This window comes from Aotus nancymaae, unplaced genomic scaffold, assembly GCF_030222135.1.
Source record: "Aotus nancymaae isolate 86718 unplaced genomic scaffold, 86718_ANA_hifiasm-v0.15.2.pri h1tg000007l, whole genome shotgun sequence".
NCBI lineage: Eukaryota > Metazoa > Chordata > Mammalia > Primates > Aotidae > Aotus > Aotus nancymaae.
The window spans coordinates 40,432,465-40,454,258 of NW_026988418.1; the positions used below are offsets into that span (position 1 = coordinate 40,432,465).

Here is a 21,794-nt window from a genome sequence, read left to right on the forward strand (position 1 = left end):
TCAAGAAAATGTCGGCCAGATACTGAAGTCTGAAGAAAACCTCAGTTTGTTTGTTAGATATTCTTTCAGAAAGTAGACATAGTGTTTACTTTTAAAAGCAACTGATTCAGCCACTTAAATAATCACGCAAATGCTTTTTCCAGAACAAAGAACAAAAACCATAGGTGTGCTAAAGAGCCTTATGCGTATTTCTCATTTTGTCATGCAAAATATTAAAATGATGTGCACTTAAGGGTCAAAATGAAATACAATGTGTCTTTTTTACCGTGTCATCAAGGGCATTCTTATGCAACATTGGCATTTTCTTTCTCTGTTTTTTACCGTGAGTACATGGTAGTGAAGCACATGACTAGTACAGCGGGACTAATACACTGCTGCAGCGCACCACAGGTTACCATTGCTTCTGCGCCACCTCTGCAACGCTAATAACCTCTTAGTGTTATGTTGAAAATAGGGGGCCTCCAATGTCTGTGGGCCACACTTTGAGAACTACCACTGTGGGGTGACTTGGAGGTTGGGGTGGGTGTGTTGGGGTGGTTGTGTTGATGTGGGACAGAAACGTGCGTGTGTGGGACAGAAACCCCAGATTTTGCACTTAGGGATCTCAAAGGGAGAAAGTTCCTTGTGTCTTTCCAAGCAAATAGCCTTACAAATGTGAGGAAGAGGTCAGGGGGAAAGAGGGGCATCTGCTGAAAGCCCTGTTTCTCTGGGCTCCTGTAGGCCTGGAAAAAGTTCTGAGTGTTTCTCTGTGCCCAGTGGTGCAAGGGATGCCTAAAAGGAAAGCCTGTGCACTTGTCAGAAGAAAGCGAAGAGGACTGTAGCAGGATGTCCCAAAGCAGGGGGCCGGCTGGAAGGAAGAGGCGGTACAGCCCAGGGAATCAAGAGCACCAGGAAGAACCGGAACTGAAGGGAGGGCAAAGTAAACCTTCCAGGTGGGAGAATGGCCCTGACAGGGAGACTGAACTTTGACCTGGACTATCAACGTTATCAGAAATCACTGGATAGGACTAAGAAAACCCAGACTGGATTTGATTGAATCTCCACTATGAAGTGAAATCAGGCAGCTCATGAGCTAGGGGTGGGTGTGATGGTTAATTTTAGGTGTCAACTTGACTGAGTTAAGGGATACACAGCTAGCTGGTAGAACATTATTTCTGGCTGTGTCTGTGAAGGTATTTCTTCCAGAAGAGATTGGCATTTGAATCAGTGGACTGAGTAAGGAAGATCCACTCTCACCAATGTGGGTGGGCACCATCCAATCTGTTCTGGCTCAGCTAGAACAAAAAGGCTGAGGAAAGATGAATTCACTCTTTCTCTTCTGGAGCTGGGTCATCCATTTTCTCCTGCCCGTGGACACCAGCAGCCCCCCAGGTTCTCAGGCCTTTGGGCCCTGGCTGAACTACACCCTTACCTTCCCTGTTCCTCTGCTTATAGAAAGCCTATCATGGAATTTCTTGGGCTCCATAATGGAGTGAGCCAGTTCTCACAGTAAGCCCATATGTATATATGGGCTTATAATGGGAATAATAAGCAACAGGATAGATGCATCGTGTCGCTTCTGTTACTCTAGAGAGCCCTAACTCATATAGCTGGGGTCTCCTAGAGGATGAGTTGCCATGTGACTCTCGCCGTTGGCCTGGCCCAGTTGGAGCACTGTCCCAGCTCCAGACACATGCACCAGATCTCACAGTTCTTTCTCCCTTGAAGGGATGCGGACACCAAGGCCCCTTTTATACTCTCCCAGCCCCAATAACTGTATTTTAAAGTCCAGGCCATTCAGGATGAGCGAGTAAAGGAAAAGAGACATTGGACTGCTTTCCAAGACAGCCTCAAATTTATTTACCAACTAACGAGATGTCTTTCTAATGTTGGAGAAATGTGGGCATTTTGTGGTGACAGTGAACCTACTTAATTATATAAACCTTTTCACTGCAAAAAGGCTCTAAGTAGTGTTGAACTAGAATGCAATGAATTCTTCATTTAATCAAAGCAAATTAATAAGCCTTTATCAAGGGCTTACTATGCTCAAAGAACCGTGAAATTCAAAAAGACATAAAACAGTCCTCGCAACACTGCATGACATGGCAGGAGTTTAGGACTCATCTAGAAGGGCAGATTACTGCTAAACAGAAAAGAGCCCACGTACGTGAGGTTACCCAGTAAAGGGAATGGAGACCTTGTACTCATTGTGTCCCTACTCATTTGTTGAAATCTTTTCGGAAGCACTCGTAATTCATCAACTGAGTTACCTGATGGAGCTTTAGGTATTTAGCTGTTCACTAAAGGCTAAGTGCATTCAAGGAAATGACCAATGTTCCTTGTCTGTGTTGTCCTGCTTATTGATTGGCAGTTGAGTTAAGGGACATCTCCAGGCTGACTCCCTGAGTGGCTCTTTCGCTCGTTTAGAGAGCCACTGTGAACGATCAGGGGACAGTGGCACATGCTGCAGACTCTAGGCCCCCACACTGGAGAAAAGAGAATACCCAAAGTCTTGTGTTTGTATCCAAGTTCTGTGTACCCTTGGGCCAACCCCTTATCTCCTTTGGATTTCTTTTAAAATAGCAAAATGTTATTTGTTCTCTGTCAGTTCCAAATTTGAGTGACGAACAAGTTAACATATTGCTAACTGTTCTCTTAATTGGAAACTTGTACAACAGAGACATAGCCCAAGGAAGTGAAGTGTGAAGGAAATTAAATAAGTCAAATACTCCATCCTCTAGCCTTAAAATACTCATTTTAATTACCTAATAACAAGATTAAAACGAACATATATTGGTGACCTACTGTGTTCGGATACTGTGCTGTCTTCATATGCAGTATCTTATTAAATCCTCACACAGTTATCAACACTCATACTCTTCCCCATTTTACAGGGAAGAAATTGTAGAAATCAAGGCTCAAAAAGATTAAATAACTTTCCCAGGGTTACACAGTTAATAAGTGACAGAATTCAGACTCAGACCCAAGTTCCTCAGACATCAAAGCCCATGCTCTGAAAGTGTCTGTAGATAGAAAGCAAGGAAACCAAAACGTAGGTGAAGCTGTGGAAATGGTGGGTGAGGGAAGTTTGCCATCGTTATTCGAATCAGTGCTGCAATTGTCTGTTTTACTTTATTCCTACATATCTAGCCATCGATGTCTGAAAACAAAGGTCACAGAAGATATCAAGTGAGTATCAATGAAACAGACTTCTGACTACCCCAGCCATGTTTCTGTCAATTATGTAAAATTCCATTTTAACTTCAAAACAGGAAACAATTTGGACCTATAAAACTATCCTAACCCATCACTGAAAGTGCAGTGATTTCAGAATATACGCCATCTCTTTTACCATAAAGAAAGAGCGTAGGTACCTGTTTTGTGAGCATTACCAAAACTACTTCTGAGGACCATTGGCAGCAATCAGCAAGTGTTTGAGCGTGTGACGCTGGGTGGGTCTGAGGGAACCTGGTCATGCGGTGACTTTTTTTGTGGGTGGAATGGAGTATCTCCCCTGTATACTGATTCAAATAAAGGCCTAGTATGGACTTGGAGGGGATATATAGACTTAAGGGGAGATGCTTAAATTCCCCACATGAGAAAGAGATTCTCTCTCTGCTATAGTACATTCATCCATTAGGTATATATGGCTTTGGGTGAATTTTATTAGTTCATTTGACACATTTATTGAGTTTCTACTACATATCAGCAAAATGGCAGACTAAGGATACAAAGATGAAAGGCAAGGCTCCCTAGTCTCAAGGAGCTCATGTTATAGGGAGGAAGCCAACAAATAGCACAGCTTGGCACAGGCGATGGCAGAGGCACCGGGAGTGGGGAGCAAGACTGAAGCCGGGATCAGGGTTGAGAGAGGAAGTCAGAGCTGAGTCCGAAAGAAGAAAAGGAACTGGCCAAGTGCTAAGTGGAAGGAAGTGGGGATGAGCCCAGGGCAAGAGCTGAGGGACGATGTTTGCAGGAGGGAGCCTCAGAGATGAGAGGGATGGGAAGTGGTAAGAGGCAGAGCTGGAGACAAGGCAAAATCTGGGTCATGAGAGGCTGTGATGCCAGGAGAAGAAGTATGAACTTCATCCTGTGGCAGTGAGGCACCATGAAGGATTTTACTCAGTAAGATGTCGTCAGCGTCCAACTTCAGGTAGAGCACTCTGGCAACCAGGACAGGAAAAAGGAGACAGTTGAGGGAAGGAAAAGAAAAAAGAAAGAAAGAAACAAGGAAAGAAAGAGGAAGGAAGGAAAAGTAAAAGAAAAGAGGGAGGGAGGGAGGAAGAAGAAAGAAGGAAGGAAAGGGAAGGAAGAAAGAAGAGCAGATCCAAGAGATTTACAAGGCAGAATCAGTGGACTGTGGAGATCCATTGTGGGAGCAGGTGAATGGAAGGACATGAACGCGCCTCAGAAGCAGCTGGTTTAGACAGCCACATGGATGGAAGTGCCATGCAAAGAGGAGGCATTTGTAGAAGAAATAGATTTTGAGAGATAGATGAGTTCGGTTTTAAACTTTTTTGTTTGTTGTTATTGAAGACGGCCTTGCGTTGTCAGCCAGGCTGAAGGGCAGTGGTGCAGCCATGGCTCACTGCAGCCTCAACTTCCCAAGTTCAGCTGATCCTCCCACCTCAGCCTCCGGAGTAGCTGGGACTACAGGCACGCACCACCACGCCCAGCTACTTTTTTGTAATTTTGATAGAGGGTTTCAACATGTTGCCCAGGCTGTCTTTGAACTCTTGGGCTCAAGCCATCCACCTGCCTTGACCTCCCAAAGCACTGGGATTACAGGCATGAGCCAATGCACCCAGCCAGTTTTAAACATCTTAAGATTGAGATGCTTATGGGACATCCATGCAATGATGTCCATTAAACAAGAGATTTTTCAGAGCTGATCCCAGAAATACAAGTTCTGGCTATAGACACAGATGTGGAATTCATCAGGACCTCAACAGTAGATGAACTCATGTGTGTGTGCAAGAAGTCACCCCAGTGAGCTTAGGGTGAGAATGGAAGAGAGCTAAGACCTGGAGGCTTCCCAAGACCCCTGCCAGAGCCAGAGGAGAAGACCATGGGGAGGAAAGTGGGATATCTAGAGCAAATGGCATCATCAAGGCAAGGGAGGAGAGTTTCCGTCTGGGAAATGTTCACTAAAATATAATGAAAATTGTCTGTGGGGTTTGGCAACAGAAGAGTTATTGGTGACTGGTGAGAGCAGTTCCAGAGGAACAGCAAGGGGTAAAGCCAGAGAGTTAGGGGTGACTAGGACGTAAGTAAATGAGGATGTGTACAGACTGTACTTTCAAGAAAGTTGACTCTGAGAGAAGGGCAGGAGTTAGGACTGTGTCTAAAGGAAAGTGAATATCCAGGGTGGAATATTTTTCAAGTGAGAGACCCGAGCTCATTTGTGTAAGAGGGAGGCAGTACAGGCTCTAGTTAAGAGCAACACTACAGGAGTTCAAATGCTGTTCCTACGTGTACGGCTGTGTGACCTTGGGCATCATCCTCACACTCACTGTTCCTCAGTTTCTCACCTGTCGTGTGGAAGTCCTGATCGTACCTAGGTCGTGGGGTTGATGTGAGAATGAAATGCGTTAGCACATGCAACAGGGCTCCTAGTGAATACAAACGTTAGCTGTCACTGTAGCTGCTATATGCAGAGTGAGGGGAGACATCCAGTGAGAGGGAGAGGGCCTGAGAAAAGGAGGATGAGGATGAGTTCAGAAGTGAATTGGAACAAGGAAGGCAACACGATGGGGAAACTGTAACAGAAGTTTACAGGTTAAATGCCTGTTTCCTCAGCATTTTCTTGTTAAAATGAAACACTCCCTCAGGGAGTGAGCTGTTAAGTGGTATTTCACCTACAACCAGCTGTAGTTGGCTGAGATCAATCAGTTGAAATGAGAATGCGTCTCTGACGCCTTGGGCTTAAACCTCCCTATACGCTGCCATTTCCTCTAGCTGACACATTCTTGCAGTTGTTACAGCAATCCAGCGCTATAGGAGACCGTTTTGCCATAGGAGACCGTTTTTTTGCCTTGAAGAATGAAGCAGAGTAACAAGCCAGTGATTAAGGGGCCAGTGACTGTTTTGGCCCTCCAAATTTAACACTCACAAAATATTTCCTTTCCAATTTGCTCCAGGCTCCTCTGAACCAAGAGTCTGAGTGTTTTGTTAACCACAAATGAAAACATATTTAAACCAACCATCAGCTGGTTAAGGCAATAAAGGACTCTTTCCTCTTGTAACAGAGTGTAGCTGTTTTGCTTTACTGTGACTTATGTTCCTGCCCCCTAAGTGATATTTTTTCTCATATTTGTCTGGGGCGCTGACTCTGAAGATGTTCCTCCTGGTTCTGCCAGGCGGCAGGGAGTCCCTTCAACTAGAAAGCGGATCACACGTTACTGCCCTGCATCCACCCATCACTACCAGCCCAGCGGTGTAAAATGTGTTGAACCTATTTGGGCCAGTTACATATGACCCTGTTTGAACTAACTCTAGTAGTCAATGCAAGGAAAGCTGGTGGGGAAGAGCCACAAGCAGAACACACTGTTTTTTTTGGAAGTCCTCAGTGTGGTCTGGCTGGAGCCATTGAGGCCAGCACTGAGACTGCCCCCATTCCAACATCTGCTATTGAGAAAGGAAGAGAATGTTTAGCAGTGAGAAACCTGTCTGAGGCCAGAAGCCAGCCAGCAGACTCCTAGAGACAGCTCTTGGGAACCCCTTCAGAGGATGATTTGCTAGAAGGCGGTGATGGCCAATTGATTGGAGGGTGGACCTTTACTAAATCTCCTAGATGACAGAGACCATGCCCTTTTTCCTTTTGGTTTGTTTCTACAGCACCTATCAGGATGCCTGGCACTTAGTAGGCAGTCAGTGTTTGTCTTTAGAATGAAGGAATGGAATGGAATGGAATGGAAAATGATGAAAGCTCAGATTATGTTACTTCCCCCAAGTTCCTCAAACTCAGGTGTGGCTAATACAGACCCATTATTGGAAGTAAATGTATTAATCTGTCTTCCAGTAATAACCATCTCAGAGCCATAATGGTAAGAGCAGAGGTTTGAGGTAAAACAATGAGGCATGGCTACTTTTTTAAATATAAAACTTTGAAAGACTTATTTATTTGGGATATCTAACTCTTTTCAAATTATGTAAATTTGAACATTTTCGTCCATTTTGTGTTTTGTAACTGTTCTTTGTGCTTTTTTTTTTTTTTTTTTTGAGATGGAGTTTTACTCTTTTCTCCCAGGCTGGAGTGCAGTGGTGCAATCTCAGCTCACTGCAATCCCTGCCTCCCGGGTTCATGCAATTCTCCTGCCTCAGCCTCCCGAGTATCTGGGATTACAGGTAGCCACCACCATGCCAAGTTAATTTTTGTATTTTTAGTAGAGACGGGGTTTTACCATGTTGGTCAGGCTGGTCTGGAACTCCTGACCTCAGCTGTTCCACTGCCTTGGCCTCCCAAAGTGCCAGGATTATTTACAAGTATGACCACTAAGCCCAGCCATTTTTTGGGGGGTTGAACAGAGTCTCACTCTGTAGGCATGGCTATTTTTAAGAACCATCCATAACTAAGAAACTCTTCCTCTGGTCCTGAAGGATCAACGTGGAGTCTTTATAAAGTCTTTATGGCCCCTTCCCACAAAATAAATAAATAAAACCAAAAGAGGAGATACCGCTTCTGGTAAATTTTGCTTAGTAAAGTAGCACACGGTTTCTGTATTAGACTCAGGTTCTAGCCCACCATTAGGTAGCTAGCTTAGACATCAGGAAGCAAAGTTAAAACACAAAACAAGTAACAATACATTGATGATACAGATCCCAGATGTCACCATCCTTCAAAGAATGGAGTGAGTACTGGAGTTGTGTTGATAAAGTGTCCATTAAAGACAAAGAAGGCCAGATGCAGTGGTTCACTCCTGTAATCCCATCATTTTGGGAGGCTGAGGCAGACAAATCTGAGGTCAAGAGTTTGAGACCAGCCTGGCCAACATGATGAAACCCTGCCTCTACTAAAAAATATTTAAAAATTAGCCAGGTGTGTGGTAGGTACCTGTAATCCCATCTACTTGGGAGGCTGAGGCAGGAGAATTCCTTGAAGGCAAGAGGCAGAGGGTGCAGTGAGCCAAGATCATGCCATTGCACTCCAGGCTGGGCAACAGAGCGAGACTCCATCTCAAAAAAAAATAAAAAAGACAAAATAACAAGCAAAGACTGATTATGCATCATTGTTGTGATAAGTATGGTGGAGATCTATTCTGTTTTATGTTCCCACCCCTCACAGAGCTTATAATCTATTCAGTGAAACCAGAATTCATGCTGATGCAAACTTCACAGCCCATACAGGGCAGTGTAGAATTAACTGACAAAGGAGCCATTCAGTGAAGGTTACCGGGGATGAGAAGACAAAGAAAGCACAATGGTTGGAGCCTCTTCCTGTAAAAGCTAAGAACTCAGGGGAGTCTCAAAGAATGGATGGGATTCCCTAAGTTTGAGAGAGGGCTGAGGAGAGAGGGATTGCAGGCAGGGAGATGCCAAATTAGGAGCAAATCATGGCAGTAGGGAAATGCCCCTCATGGCCCAAAAACAGGAAGGAGGTGGGCCAAACCTTGAAAGCCCTGGATGCATGAGTGTGATGTTGACTGAAGACCAGCCCAGAGCTGGTGAACAGGGCAGGCAAGGAAACACCATGAATTCTCCCATGTACAGTCTTGTGTTTCTTAACAACGGGGGTACATTCTAAGAAATCTCTCATTAGGCACTCTCCGTGTTATGGGAACATCCTAGTGTGTACTCACACAAGCCTAGATGGTGTAGCCTACTACACACCTAGGCTATATGGTATAGCCTATCGCTCCCAAGCTACAAACCCATACAGCATGTTACTATACAGAATAGTGTAAATACATAGTAACACCATGGTAAGTATTTGTGTATTTCAACATAGAAAAGACACAGTAAAAATACAATGTATTATAATGTCATGGGACCACCATCCTATGTGCAGTTCATCATTGGCTGAAGTGTCATGCAGCCCATGACTAGACATCTCATTATACCTTCTCCTTTTACTTTTTTCTTTTAATACTGTCCATGAATGTAGGGGTTAGTGGGTACAAATATAGAAAAAGGCTTACATTTAGAGTAGTAGTTCAGGTCAAACAAAAATAACTCATCAGAGCCCTATCTTCTAGTCTTCTCCAAAGAAGAAAGAATCCTGAACTAAAATATTAGTCCCAGCACTGTGCAGCATCACTGGATAGTGTAAATCAGAGACTGCCTGTTTTACTCACTCCTCCCTGACAGGAGAAGCACAGAGCTCAGGGAGAGGTTAGTCTAGCTTAATTCCCTAATCAATTCAGGAAATGAATCTTGAACATCACTGACAGACAACTGTCTAGTCTTGATTTCAATATTTCAAGTGTCAGGATATTCACTATCCTATCAATAATAAATAACGAATAACAGTTGCCCCTCTTTGACCTCTGAATCAGTTGGGATTTTCTTTGGCTGAAAGTTTTTTAAAAAATAACTGTAGCTAGGCCGGGTGCGGTGGCTCACGCCTATAATCCCAGCACTTTGGGAGACCGAGGTGGGCAGATCACGAGGTCAAGAAATCAAGACCATCCTGGCTAACATGGTGAAACCCTGTCTCTATTAAAAACATAAAAGTCGCCATCAAAAATGATGAGTTCACGTCCTTTGTAGGGACATGGATGAACCTGGAAACCATCATTCTCAGCAAACTGACACAAGAACAGAAAATCAAACACCGCATGTTCTCACTCATAGGCGGGTGTTGAACAATGAGAACACATGGACACAGGGAGGGGTGCACTATACACTGGGGTCTGTTGGGGGGAAATAGGGGAGGGACAGTGGGGGGTGGGAAGTTGGGGAGAGATAGCATGGGGAGAAAAGCCAGATATAGGTGAAGGGGAGGAAGGCAGCAAATCACACTGCCACGTATGCACCTATGCAACAATCTTGCATGTTCTTCACATGTACCCCAAAACCTAAAATGCAATTAAAAAAAAAACATAAAAATTGGCGTGGTGTCACATGCTTGTAGTCCCAGCTACTCGGGAGGCTGAGGTAGGAGAATTTGCTTGAACCCGGGAGGCAGAGAGGTTGCAGTGAACTGAGGTCGCGTCACTACACTCCAGCCTGGCACCTGGCAACGGAGTGAGACTCTGTCTCAAAAAGTAAAAAGTAAAATTATAAAAATAACTGTAGCTAAACAAGGTAAAAATTTATTTTATGTAAATTCTAGGTACAAGCAGTCGTAGCAGTGGTATGACGTGCTATGGCCTGAGAGACTCAGGTTCCCTATATTTTTCTGCTCCTTTGTGTGGCTTCTCCAGAGTTAGCTTATGTCCCAAAATGGCTGCTGAAGCTTCAGCCCTTATGTCCTAAGCCCATTAAAAAGGAAAGAGGAAATGGGGCAGAAGAACTTGCTTCTTCCCTTTAAGGACACTGCCTGGAAGTTGCATTCACCAGTTCTACTGACATCTCATTGGTCAAGAAGACACTTTTACCTGCAAGAGAAGCTGGTAAGTGTAATCCATATTTCAGATAGCCATGTGCCCACAATAAACATCATGAAGAATGCGCTGGGCGTGGTGGCTCACACCTGTAATCACAGCACTTTGGGAGGCTGAGGCAGGTGAATCACAAGGTCAGGAGTTCAAGACCAGCCTGATCATCATAGTGAAACCCCATCTCTACTAAAAATACAAAAAATTAACCAGGCATGGTCACGGGTGCCTGTAATCTCAGCTACTTGGGAGGCTGAGACAGGAGAATCACTTGAACCCAGGAGGCAGAGGTTGCAGTGAGCCAAGATCGTGTCACTGCACTCCAGCCTGGGAGACAGTGTGAGACTTTGTCTCTAAATAAATAAATAATAAAAAACCATTAATTTTTTACAAAGAAGGAGAAAGTAGATATCATGTTTCTATGACAAAGTCTAAGCCTCCTCCTGACAGCAGTTAAAGTAGATTTGGCTTTAAAAAAAAAAAAAAAAAACGGTTTTGGTTTTTAATCATCCCTGGTAGGACTGAGCTCACCACAACAATAGGAAGAAGATGCTCATCTGAGGAGTGGCTGCTACCAACAACGTCCATGGCAGCGGCAGAATTAGCTGCCCCTCCCACAGGCCTTCAGTTTACTCAAAGTCAGAAACTTTGAGAGCTGCAGCCCTGCTTTTGAAGTCGTTCTTTTGGAGCTGCCCAACAATCCCTCTCGGACTACTAACCAAAGCCCCAGAAATGCCACGCCCTCTCACGCCCTGCTGTGGTATAGGTGAATTCAGGTGGCACTGTCCTAGCCTTGAGCCCTAGGAGACACTGGCTGCATCCACTTGGTTCCCAGCAGGGGAGATGGTATGTTTCTATCGGGCATCTACTGTCCATAGGAAGGTCTTCCTAAGACTGAGTCAAAACCTGCTCTGTCAAAAATTCCACTGTTTAGGCACTTCTGTCTGGTGTCCTAGGCTCCTCATCTAGTACATAATTAAAATCACCTACTGGCCGGGCGCGGTGGCTCATGCCTGTAATCCCAGCACTTTGGGAGGCCGAGGCGGGTGGATCACGAGGTTAGGAGATTGAGACCATCCTGGCCAACATGGTGAAACCCCGTCTCTACTAAAAATGCAAAAAATAAATTAGCTGGGCGTGGTGGCACATGCCTGTAGTCCCAGCTACTCAGGAGGCTGAGGCAGGAGAATTGCTTGAACCCAGGAGGCGCAGATTGCAGTGAGCCGGGATCACACCACTGCACTCCAGCCTGGGCGACAGTGCGAGACTCCATCTCAAAACGAAACAAAACAAAACAATCACCTACAGGTTTTTCACCAAAAAGAAAAATTGCTAAGAGTTAACATTGTAAGGTGTAATTAAGATGACAAAAAACAATCGGTTTCACATGCAAGGCCTGTGAGGAAGTGAAATGTGCTTTTAGTAAAAGATTATAAGAAGGCTTGGGGATGTACATTTTTGCCTAGTTTAGAAGGCTAAAGGGTTGTTTTAAATTACATAGGATAAACCTAAAAGGTTTGAGCAAGTTTTGGAAGGTTCGTGAAAAATTAATTGTAAAAGAGATTCTGTGTATGACCATATTGGCTAAATTTAAAGGGCTATTATACAGTTTTTTCCTTGCTTTTGGAATAAAGCACAACAGGTTTTTCATAGAGCATGGATCTGCTCTTTGACAAGAATTTGTAAAGAGTTATAAAAGGTTTATGAGAAACCTTATGGTCAAACCAATTAACACTGGATAGATTTGTCTATAAGGTTTTATTAAAAACTGGGGTTGAAGCTGGGCACACTGGCTTACGCCTATAATCCCAGCACTTTGGGAGGCCAAGGCAGGTGGATCACCTGAGGTCAGGAGTTTGATACCAGCCTGGCCAACATGGTAAAACCCCGTCTCTACTAAAAATACAAAAAAAAAATAGCTGGGTGTGGTGGTGGGCACCTGTAATCCCAGCTATTCGGGAGGCTGAGGCAGGAGAATCACTTGAACCCAGGAGGCGGAGGTTGCAGTGAGCCGAGATCCTGCCACTGCACTGCAACCTGGGTGACAAGAGCAAGACTCCATCTCAAAAAAAAAAGAGAGAATTGGGGTTGAAGAAAAATATTCACTATTTAGTCTACTCCTGCCATATATAGAAAATTAGCTTTCTCTCCACTCTGGCCATTCAAATGTTTGAAGACATATACACTTTTCTTGTGATTTATGTCTTCATCCAGTTAAAAGCATGCAGCTTCTTCTGTTGTCAGTTGTAGGTTCCTCTCCTGGAGAGCAGGGTGCTATCTTCTCGTCTCTGTGTGCCCAGTCCTTACAGTGGCTAGCTCATTTGGATTCCTCACATTTTCTTATGGAATGAATGAATGAATTATACTTTTATCATTTCCCCCTAAGTCATATCTCTTTAGACACATGCAGCCCAAATCTTTCCTAAAACAGATTGGCCAGAACATTTTTAAATTTTAGGATTTCCGTTTTTTTTTTTCCCCCAAGATGGCATCTCGCTCGGTCGCCCAGGCTGGAAGTGCAATGGCGCCATCTCGGCTCACTGCAGCCTCCGCCTCCTGGGTTCAAGTGATTCTCTTGCCTCAGTCTCCTGGGTAGCTGGGATTACAGGTGCCCATCACCACGCCCGGCTAATTTTTCTTTTGAATTTTTAGGAGAGACAAGGTTTCACCGTGTTGGTCAGGCTAGTCTCGAACCCCTGACCTCAAATGATTCACCCCCGCCTCAGCCTACCAAAGTGTTGAGATTACAGGCATGAGCCACCACGCCTGGCCAGATTTCTCTTCTTTTTACAAAAATAATACATCTTCATTCTAGAAAATGTGTATCAACAACAACAAAATCACCAAACAGCCCAATGCCTGGGAATGAAAACTATTAGTATTTTGATTTATATTTCTCTTAGTTTTTCTTCTGCATATATGTATGTGTGTGTGTGTGTATATATATATATATTTTAAATATACATTTTTCATCAGAATGAGATGCAATTTTAAAACCTACTTTTTATGTTTAACAAAACCTCATGGGCGTCTTTCCAAGACAGTATACCTGAATATGCCATGTCATTTTTTAAAGTTATTTTGTAATTCAACTGAAATAGAAAAACAGGAAAGTACACAAGTCCTAAGTATTCTGTGTGATGAAATTTCACTCATTGGACGCATCTATCTTACTAAGACGCAGATCAGGAAATTGAACATGACCAGAACCTCAGAAGTCTTCCTTGTGTCTCCTCCTCATCAATACTCCCTGCAAAGATTACCATAGACATTTTTTAACTTCCATAAATGGAATCACACTGCAGCTATTCTTTTGTATCTGTCTTCTTTCAGCACATCATTTTAATGACTGCATCCTTTGCCTTTGTATTGCTGCAATATAATTCATTCAGTTTGTACCTATTGTTGTATTTTCATGATACATTATTTTTTTCCTTTTTTTTTTTTTTTTTTTTCGCTTTCATTGAAACTTCTGTAATGAGGTCTGTCTCTGTCTTGGCTGAGGCAGCCCTCTTGCTCTTGCTGCGTGCTAGTGTTGGAGGACCCTCTCTGCTTCAGATTTACCAATAGCATGAATCAAGAAAAGTTAGCCCAACTTCAGGCTCAGGTCCGGGTAAGGGGCAGGGGTGCAGCTCGCGGAAAGAAGGTAGTCTATAGAACAGCTACAGCAGATAACAATAAGCTTCAGAGTTCTATGAAAAAACTAGCTGTGAATAATAGAGATAGAGCTGGTATTGAAGAGGTGAACATGATTAAAGATGATGGGACAGTTACTCATTTCAACAATCCCAAAGTCCAAGCTTCCCTTTCTGCTAACACCTTTGCAATTACTGGTCATGCAGCAGTCAAACCAATCACAGAAATGCTTCCTGGAATATTAAGTCAGCTTGGTGCTGACAGCTTAACAAGTCTTAGGAAGTTAGCTGAACAGTTCCCACGGCAAGTCTTAGGCAGTAAAGCACCAAAACCAGAACACACTGATGAGGAGAATGATGATGTGCCAGATCTTGTAGAAAATGTTGATGAGGCATCAAAGATGAAGCTAACTAAAATTTTGGTTTTTGGGAGTTGGCACGGACTAGATTTAACAAATCAACTATGTGGTTCCAAAGTTTTACAGACACAGAGAAGATCACCTGTTACTAGTTATTAGTTCAGTAATATAAATATTTTGTATATTAATAATGCTGTTTGTTCAGCATTTTTTGGTCATTTGATTTTGCATTTTGCACTTCCAAGATATTTTTTTGGTCAAAATATGAAGTATCGGTGCAGTTTGAGGATGTTTTGGTTTTTGAAAGAAAAAAAATTCTGTAATGAATATCTATGTAACTAAAACAGTGATTTTTTTTCTCTTTAGGTTAAATTCACAGATATGAATCAAACGTTTAAGATTTTTAAACTTATATTACCAAATTCCCCTTCAAAAAATTTGTGCCTATGTTCCCATTACTATGTATAAGACTGCCAGTTTCCGTGATGTGGTCTAGAATGAAACATAAAACCTCAGATGTAATCCAACTAACATTCACCCTGAATGCCTCACTTCCCTTTACTGTACACAGATAAACTACAAGCACAGATATTCTCCAAGTTCTCTGACAAAGACAAAAGTTAGAGTGATAGTGCTAGAAATGACCTTGGAACAAGACACTTATTTTCCATCAACAAGTTTATTTTCGGGTGAGAATCCACAAGCCCAAAGAGGTAAAATATCAGAGCAGACAGATTCCCAAAGAAAACCAAACTAGAAAACCACATGTAGGAAAAAAGCAGCAGAGAAACAAAACAAAATGTGTCTCTAGCAGTTACCTATGGGGAATGGAACTATTTTTCTTCTTCTTTTTACTTTTCTGAAAGGAGCATATCTTTCTTTCCCAGTGGAGAAAAAAGTATTTCTTTAAAAGAAGAGGGGACATGGTGGCACACACCTGTAATCCCAGCACTTTGGGAAACTGAGGAAAGTGGATAGCTTGAGGCCACGAGTTTGAGACTAGCCTGGCCAACATGGTGAAACCCTGTCTCTACTAAAAATGAAAATAAAAAATTAGCTGGGCATGGTAGTGCATGCTGCATGCCTATAATCTCAGCTTCCCAGGAGGCTGAGGCTCAGGAATGAAAGAATGAATCACTTGAACCTGGGAGGTGGAGATGGCAGTAGCAGTGAGCTGAAATCAGCAGCCTGAGCAACAGAGCAAGACTCTGTCTCCAAAAAAAACAAAAAAAAAACCTTAATAAATAAAAGAAGGAAAAATAAAAAGGAGGAAGTAAATTTATAAGTTTCCTACTATATACACTTAATATATGCCTAAGGCCTACTAAGACCTAGTACAAAGTAGGCTCAAAAATAGGAAAAATGGCATGTTTAAAAATCTGGAAGAGGCAGGAACTCTAGAACAATGAATTCCAATAATGCAAGCAGAGCCTGAGTGAAGCAACTTTTGGAAAGCAGCTCTGGTCTGTCGATTTGAAAAAACAAATGTACTTGATGAGCTGGGTCTGGAACAGGCCCTGGAGACCTCTGGCTGAAGCAACAAAGGATCAGTGTTTGATAGGTGATTGGTTGTTTTTTGTCTTTTTCATTTTTTTTGTGGTTTTTACATTTTTTAATTTTTCTGTAAATCTGTATTCAGCTGAAAGGACAGGTGATTTAACGGTGTTTTCTTATGAGCAGTTTGGAAATCTTGTCTCTGTCTCCGTTTGGAGGTAGGGTTAGGGTGAAGATGGGGTTAGGGTGCTGTGAACTATAAGAGGTCACCAGCTTCATGGGGTAGAAACATTTAGGAACCACCACCAACAGGCACCAGGAAAGCTGTCTGCCCTTTCCTCTCACCTGAGACCTGAACCTTCTGCATTTTCTGTCCATGTAAGAGCTGGAGTCATGGCATTTGGTTTCAGAGTCTTGTCTTAATGAGGGATTTCACATCTTGCTGTGGCTGTGGTGGGTGTTGGCTGAATGAATCGTAAAATCATAGACTGTTAGCGCAGAGGTGAAATCACATCCCTAAAGTCTACTATTCATAGTTAATAAGTGGGCCGGGCGTGGTAACTCACACCTGTAATCCCAGCACTTTGGGAGGCTGAGGTGGGCAGATCACTTGAGGCCAGGAGTTCGAGACCAGCCTTGCCATCATGGTGCAACCCCATCTCTACTAAAAATACAAAAATTAAGTTAGTTGTGGTGGCACAAGACTGTAATCCCAGCCACTCAGGAGTCTGAGGCAGGAGAATCACTTGAACCCAGGAGTCAGAGGCTGCAGTGAACCAGTATCACACCACTGCACTCCAACCTGAGTGACAGAGTGAGACTCAGTCTCAAAAAAAAAAAAAAATGTTAATAAGTGATGGGGCCTGATAGGGTTGCCAGATTTAACAAATAAAAATACAAGAGCCATTGTTAGATCTGAATTTTAGGTAACAGTGACATGGCGTTTAGTATAAGTCTCATGCAATATTGAACTGGGTGTCCTGTATTTCATCTGGCCGCCTGATGGGGCCTTGATGAAAGCTCAGCTCCCAGTGACCAAGGAGGTCTGTCTGATTTCCAGAAAGACAGGCCAGAAGGGCCCCACATGGGAGAAGCTGTGGAGTTTAGTGGTACCAGTGCACAGTCAGCCCTTGGCACGGTTTCTTCATCTGTTATAGTATTACAAATAGTACTTGCTTCAAATAGCTGTTGTAAGAATAAAATAATTACACATAAAACATATATTTATTAGATAAAATATCAAGCCAAAAGTATTGTGACTTTTATCTGAATAGTCTGCAATGACTTCTCAAACAAATTTGGTCTCTCAACTATACTGTTGGTGCAAAATAGGCCACAGTTCCCCTACTATTCTCTCCAACTTTATGCTAAGAAAACCAAAAACTCCCCTCATCTGCAAGACAGAGGTATGGCCCTGATTTTGATAAGGCGATAAGGATTTGTATTAACCATCATAATAATTATTCATTCATGATAGAGCCACTATCTTAGCCTTATTACATTGTAAATATAAAAAGAAAAATCAACAAAGACTTCCTGCAGTGACGCTGGGGAGTTCACAGCAAATTGCCTCCTTTAGATTATCTAATCTAGAAGTTCTGAATCAGGCTAATCATCAGGATCACCTGGGGAATTATCCTTTTTTATTATGAAAATATTTCAAACATACAGCAAAGCTGAAAGAATATTACAGTGAACACATGTATACCCAACACCTAGAGTTTTCAATTAACATCTTACTACAAGTTGGTTATCCCTAATCCAAAAATCCAAAATCCAAAATGTTCCAGAATCCTAATCTTTTTGCATGCCAATATGATGCTCAAAGGAAATGCTCATTGCAACATTTGGGGTTTTGAATTTCAGGATTTGGGATGCTCAACTAGTAAGTATATGCAAATATTCCAAAATCCAAAAAAAAATTAAAATTTAAAACACTTCTGATCACAAGCATTTCGGATAAGGAGTGCTCCAACCTGTGTATCTTGTCTTGTTATATATCTGTCCCTCTATTCATTCAATACATCTTTTTTTATTGTACACATCAAAGTAAATTGCAGATGTCTGTACACTTTCCCTGGTGAATTTTCTAAAACTATAAGTTTCTAGGCCTCAGCCCAGAAATGTACAGGTCTGCTAATTCAGGAATTTTTCCAAACAACCCCCAGCTTCACTCTGGTAACCATGCTGATGGAGCCCTTATTACCCAAAACACTACCAGTCTCATGGCAAAGTGAAAAGACCTGGCACACCACCTATCGGGTGTAAAACTTCTACTCAAAAATGGTAACATCTGCCTCTGCCCACATTTCATTGGCCATAGCAAGTCCCTTGGAACTCTTAAATTCAAATGGTTGGGACAGGCCAGGCAGGGTGGGAGACCAACATAGGCAGATTACCTGAGATCAGGAGTTCGAGACCAACCTGGTCAATATGGTGAAACCCCGTCTCTACTGAAAATACAAAAAATAGCAGGCATGGTGGTGGGTGCCTGTAATCCCAGATTCTCAGAAGGCTGAGGCAGGAGAATCGCTTGAACCCAGGTGGCGAAGGTTGCAGTGAGCCAAGATCACACCATTGCACTCCAGCCTGGGCGACAAAGCAAGACTCCATCTCAAAAAAAAAAAAAAAAGAAGAAGGTGGGGATGAGTAACCCTTCCACAGGCACAGGGAGAAGCACTGTGAAAGGAAAGCTTGAATATTTAAGAAAGTAATACAGTCTAACACAGGAAGCCACTCATTTAATTCAGCCTCTTCTCTTTACAGACAGGCAAGCTATCATCCAAAGAGGCAAAGTGACTTTCCCAGGTTCACTCAGCTAGTTCAAAGCAGGGGTGGTCAAGAACCAAGGTCTCCTAATTGCCTTTCTTGTCATGTGCAGGGTTGCCTCCGTGAAGCTCACAGATAGTTCATCATTCATTAATTGATATACTATACACAGGCACTGATAGATAAGGCACAGTTTCTGCTGTCAAGACATTCCCAGTCCCATTTAAAGTTTTTCCATAGAACCTTCAGCTGACCCTTACATATTTCCACATATTCCCCTAATAACCTGAAGCAGTCAGTGTACTTCGGAACTAATAAAGATGTTGTCTTTGAGGATAAAGATCTATTTTTCTCAATTGTTTTCGGTCCAAGAGTGTCAGTTCCAGCAACAGCCTGCTGATCCCGGCACAGTGATGCAGCTCTTCCCAGATGGAGAATGTTTCAAGTGACTCATGGGCCCAGACTGGTTGAGAATCATTCCTAGGGCACAATCAGTTCATGATCTGATGGCATAATAGCTTTTCTCAGAAAAGAGTCATTCAGTCACAAAAACCTCAGCCCAACATAGGGACCCATTTTCATTTAGGGAGAAAGAAATATTTCAACAGGCAGAAATATGATAGATTTCTAAAATATAATGGTTATCTAGGAATAAGATAGTTTGATTCGCAAAAGATAATCGATCCTCTCACAACCTATAACTGGGAAGACTATGCATCTTTGAAGATGTTGAAACAGTACCACGATATAGAACTGCTGTGTCCCACCTTGCAAGCTCATAGAATTTTACTGGAAGTAAGCTAGAAAGACTTTCAAGCATCACCAACAGTAGCTGCCTCATTTTGCAGGTAATAACTATGATGCTTCTTATGTGTTTCACTTTGCCAGCTACCGATCCAAAAGATTCACATGCAGTATTTTGTCCTCACAACCAATAGGCTTTATGACCACCCCCATTTTGTAATTGAAGAGGTTGAAGCTCAAAGCAGAGATGTGACTTGATCAAAGTCCTCTAACCAGATGGAGAATGGGCTGAGGTGTGAACCTGGAACTCAAACCCTTGAGTTCCGTGATCCTTTTATGTGAAAGGAGCAGAGTTGTCACTTTTGTGGGGCCACAGACTCCTGGACACTGGCTTTCATTAACAATTTTCTGTGACACTGGGCCAGATTCTGTGGGGATGCCAGCCTAAGTGAAGAAGTTTCTGTCCTCTGGGAGCTTTGTCCTGGCAAAGAAAGGAAGAGAACGTGAGCAAACTGTGTGTCCTAGAAGCCAGAGAAAGAATTTCAAGATGTTGGTCGTTGGTGTTACGGAGTAAAAGGTATCAAAGACAAGAAGCAGGCCAACAAATAATATGACAAATATGCAATCACTGTTGAACTACAAAAGAGCAATTTCAGAGAGTGATGAGGTAGGAGATAGTTTCCAAGAGGATAGGGAGTCAATAAATGAAGAGGAAATGGAAACAGGCAGTTTTCTGCTGCTAAAAAAACAAAAGAGAGAGAGAGAAAGAATATAAAGATAACTCAGAGGACACATGCAATGGTAGAAATATTTTCGTTTGGACTGGGAAGAACCAAGCATGATGTTATACAGAAGAAAAGATGCTAACCGAGAGAAATAAATTTCACATGGGCAAAAAAAGCATCAGATTCCTGGAACAGGGAGGAAAGGATCCATTTATCATTACCTTGTTTTGTCTTTCAGATGCTATTATAAAATATCTACTGTATTTCAGGCACTCTGTTTGGGCAGCATGATGAGCAAAGCAGACCGAGTTTCCACTCTCAGGTACCATAGAGTCTAATAAGGAAGGCAAAATTTTAAGTACATAATATATATCATACGTATAAACCAGATACATATGCTTTATCTATTAATATATTTCATATATATATAATTTCTGTGGCTCCTGTAAAATGTATATATTTATATTATATATATTTTATATATAATTCATATTTATATTTCACAGGAGCCAGAGCAGGGAAATAATATATATAGTACCACAATATAAAAAAAGCTGTTTCTAACCTTTGTAAGATTATGGCATTTTACTAGGAATAATCTAGAAAGATTTCTAAGTATCACCAACAGTAGCTGCCTCATTTTACAGATAATAACTCTGATGCTTATTATGTGGACTGGGGAAGACTGAGCATGATGTTATACAGAAAGATTTCAACCAAGAGAAATAAATTTCATATGCACTAAACTGAGGGTATCAAGTTCTCTGTAATATGTGTATATATTTTACAGGAGCCAAAGCAGAGAAATTAGCTTTAAGCTAAATGGCATAAAGTTTTCCAAACAGGAGAAAGAAAGATAGAGGGCAAAGGATGAAGACATCGATATTTTGAAATTGTCGAAGAAAGGTGACAATCGTCATCTTAGTGAATAAGAGGGTTAAAAATGTTAAGAGTGAGAGGAATGAGCATGTGTTGAAGGATAGTGGGGAAATATTAGCATCCATTCATGGACATCCAATTGATATCCAATTTGATACCAGGAAAAAAGAAGTATATTTGCCAAAAGGCATTAAAAACTATTATGAAGGGCCAGGTGCAGTGGCTCACATCTGTAATCCCAGCACTTTGGGAGGCCAAGGCAGGCGAATCACAAGGTCAGGAGGTCAAGACCATCCCAGCCAAAATGGTGAAACCCATATCTACTAAAAATACAAAAATTAGCTGGGCATGGTGGTGGGCACCTGTAGTCCCAGCTACTCAGGAGGCTGAGGCAGGAGAATCTCTTGAACCCAGGAGATGGAGGTTGCAGTGAGCTGAGATTGCGCCACTGCACTCCAGACTGGCGACATAGTGAGACTCTGTCTCAAAAAAAAAAAAAAAAAAAATCTATTCTGAAGTTAGATAGCATGACTCAGTTGGATCAGTTTTCTGACTCTCTCAAGGGAACTCTTAGCAGTCCAGAGTAGATGCAAATAAAACATATGGTGGACTGGGCAGGGAGAGCAGGCTGACAGTGATGTGCCAGTTTCCATAGAAATCAAGCAGGGATTC

At 42.4% G+C, this 21,794-nt stretch overlaps 1 protein-coding gene and 1 pseudogene across 3 annotated transcripts in view; both read left to right on the forward strand.

The window, feature by feature from the left end:
- AK5 (adenylate kinase 5) overlaps nt 1–21,794 on the forward strand; it is a 312,660-nt gene that overhangs the window by 226,851 nt on the left and 64,015 nt on the right. The window lies entirely within an intron of this gene.
- On the forward strand, nt 14,089–14,530 carry LOC105710416 (transcription factor BTF3 homolog 4-like; annotated as a pseudogene).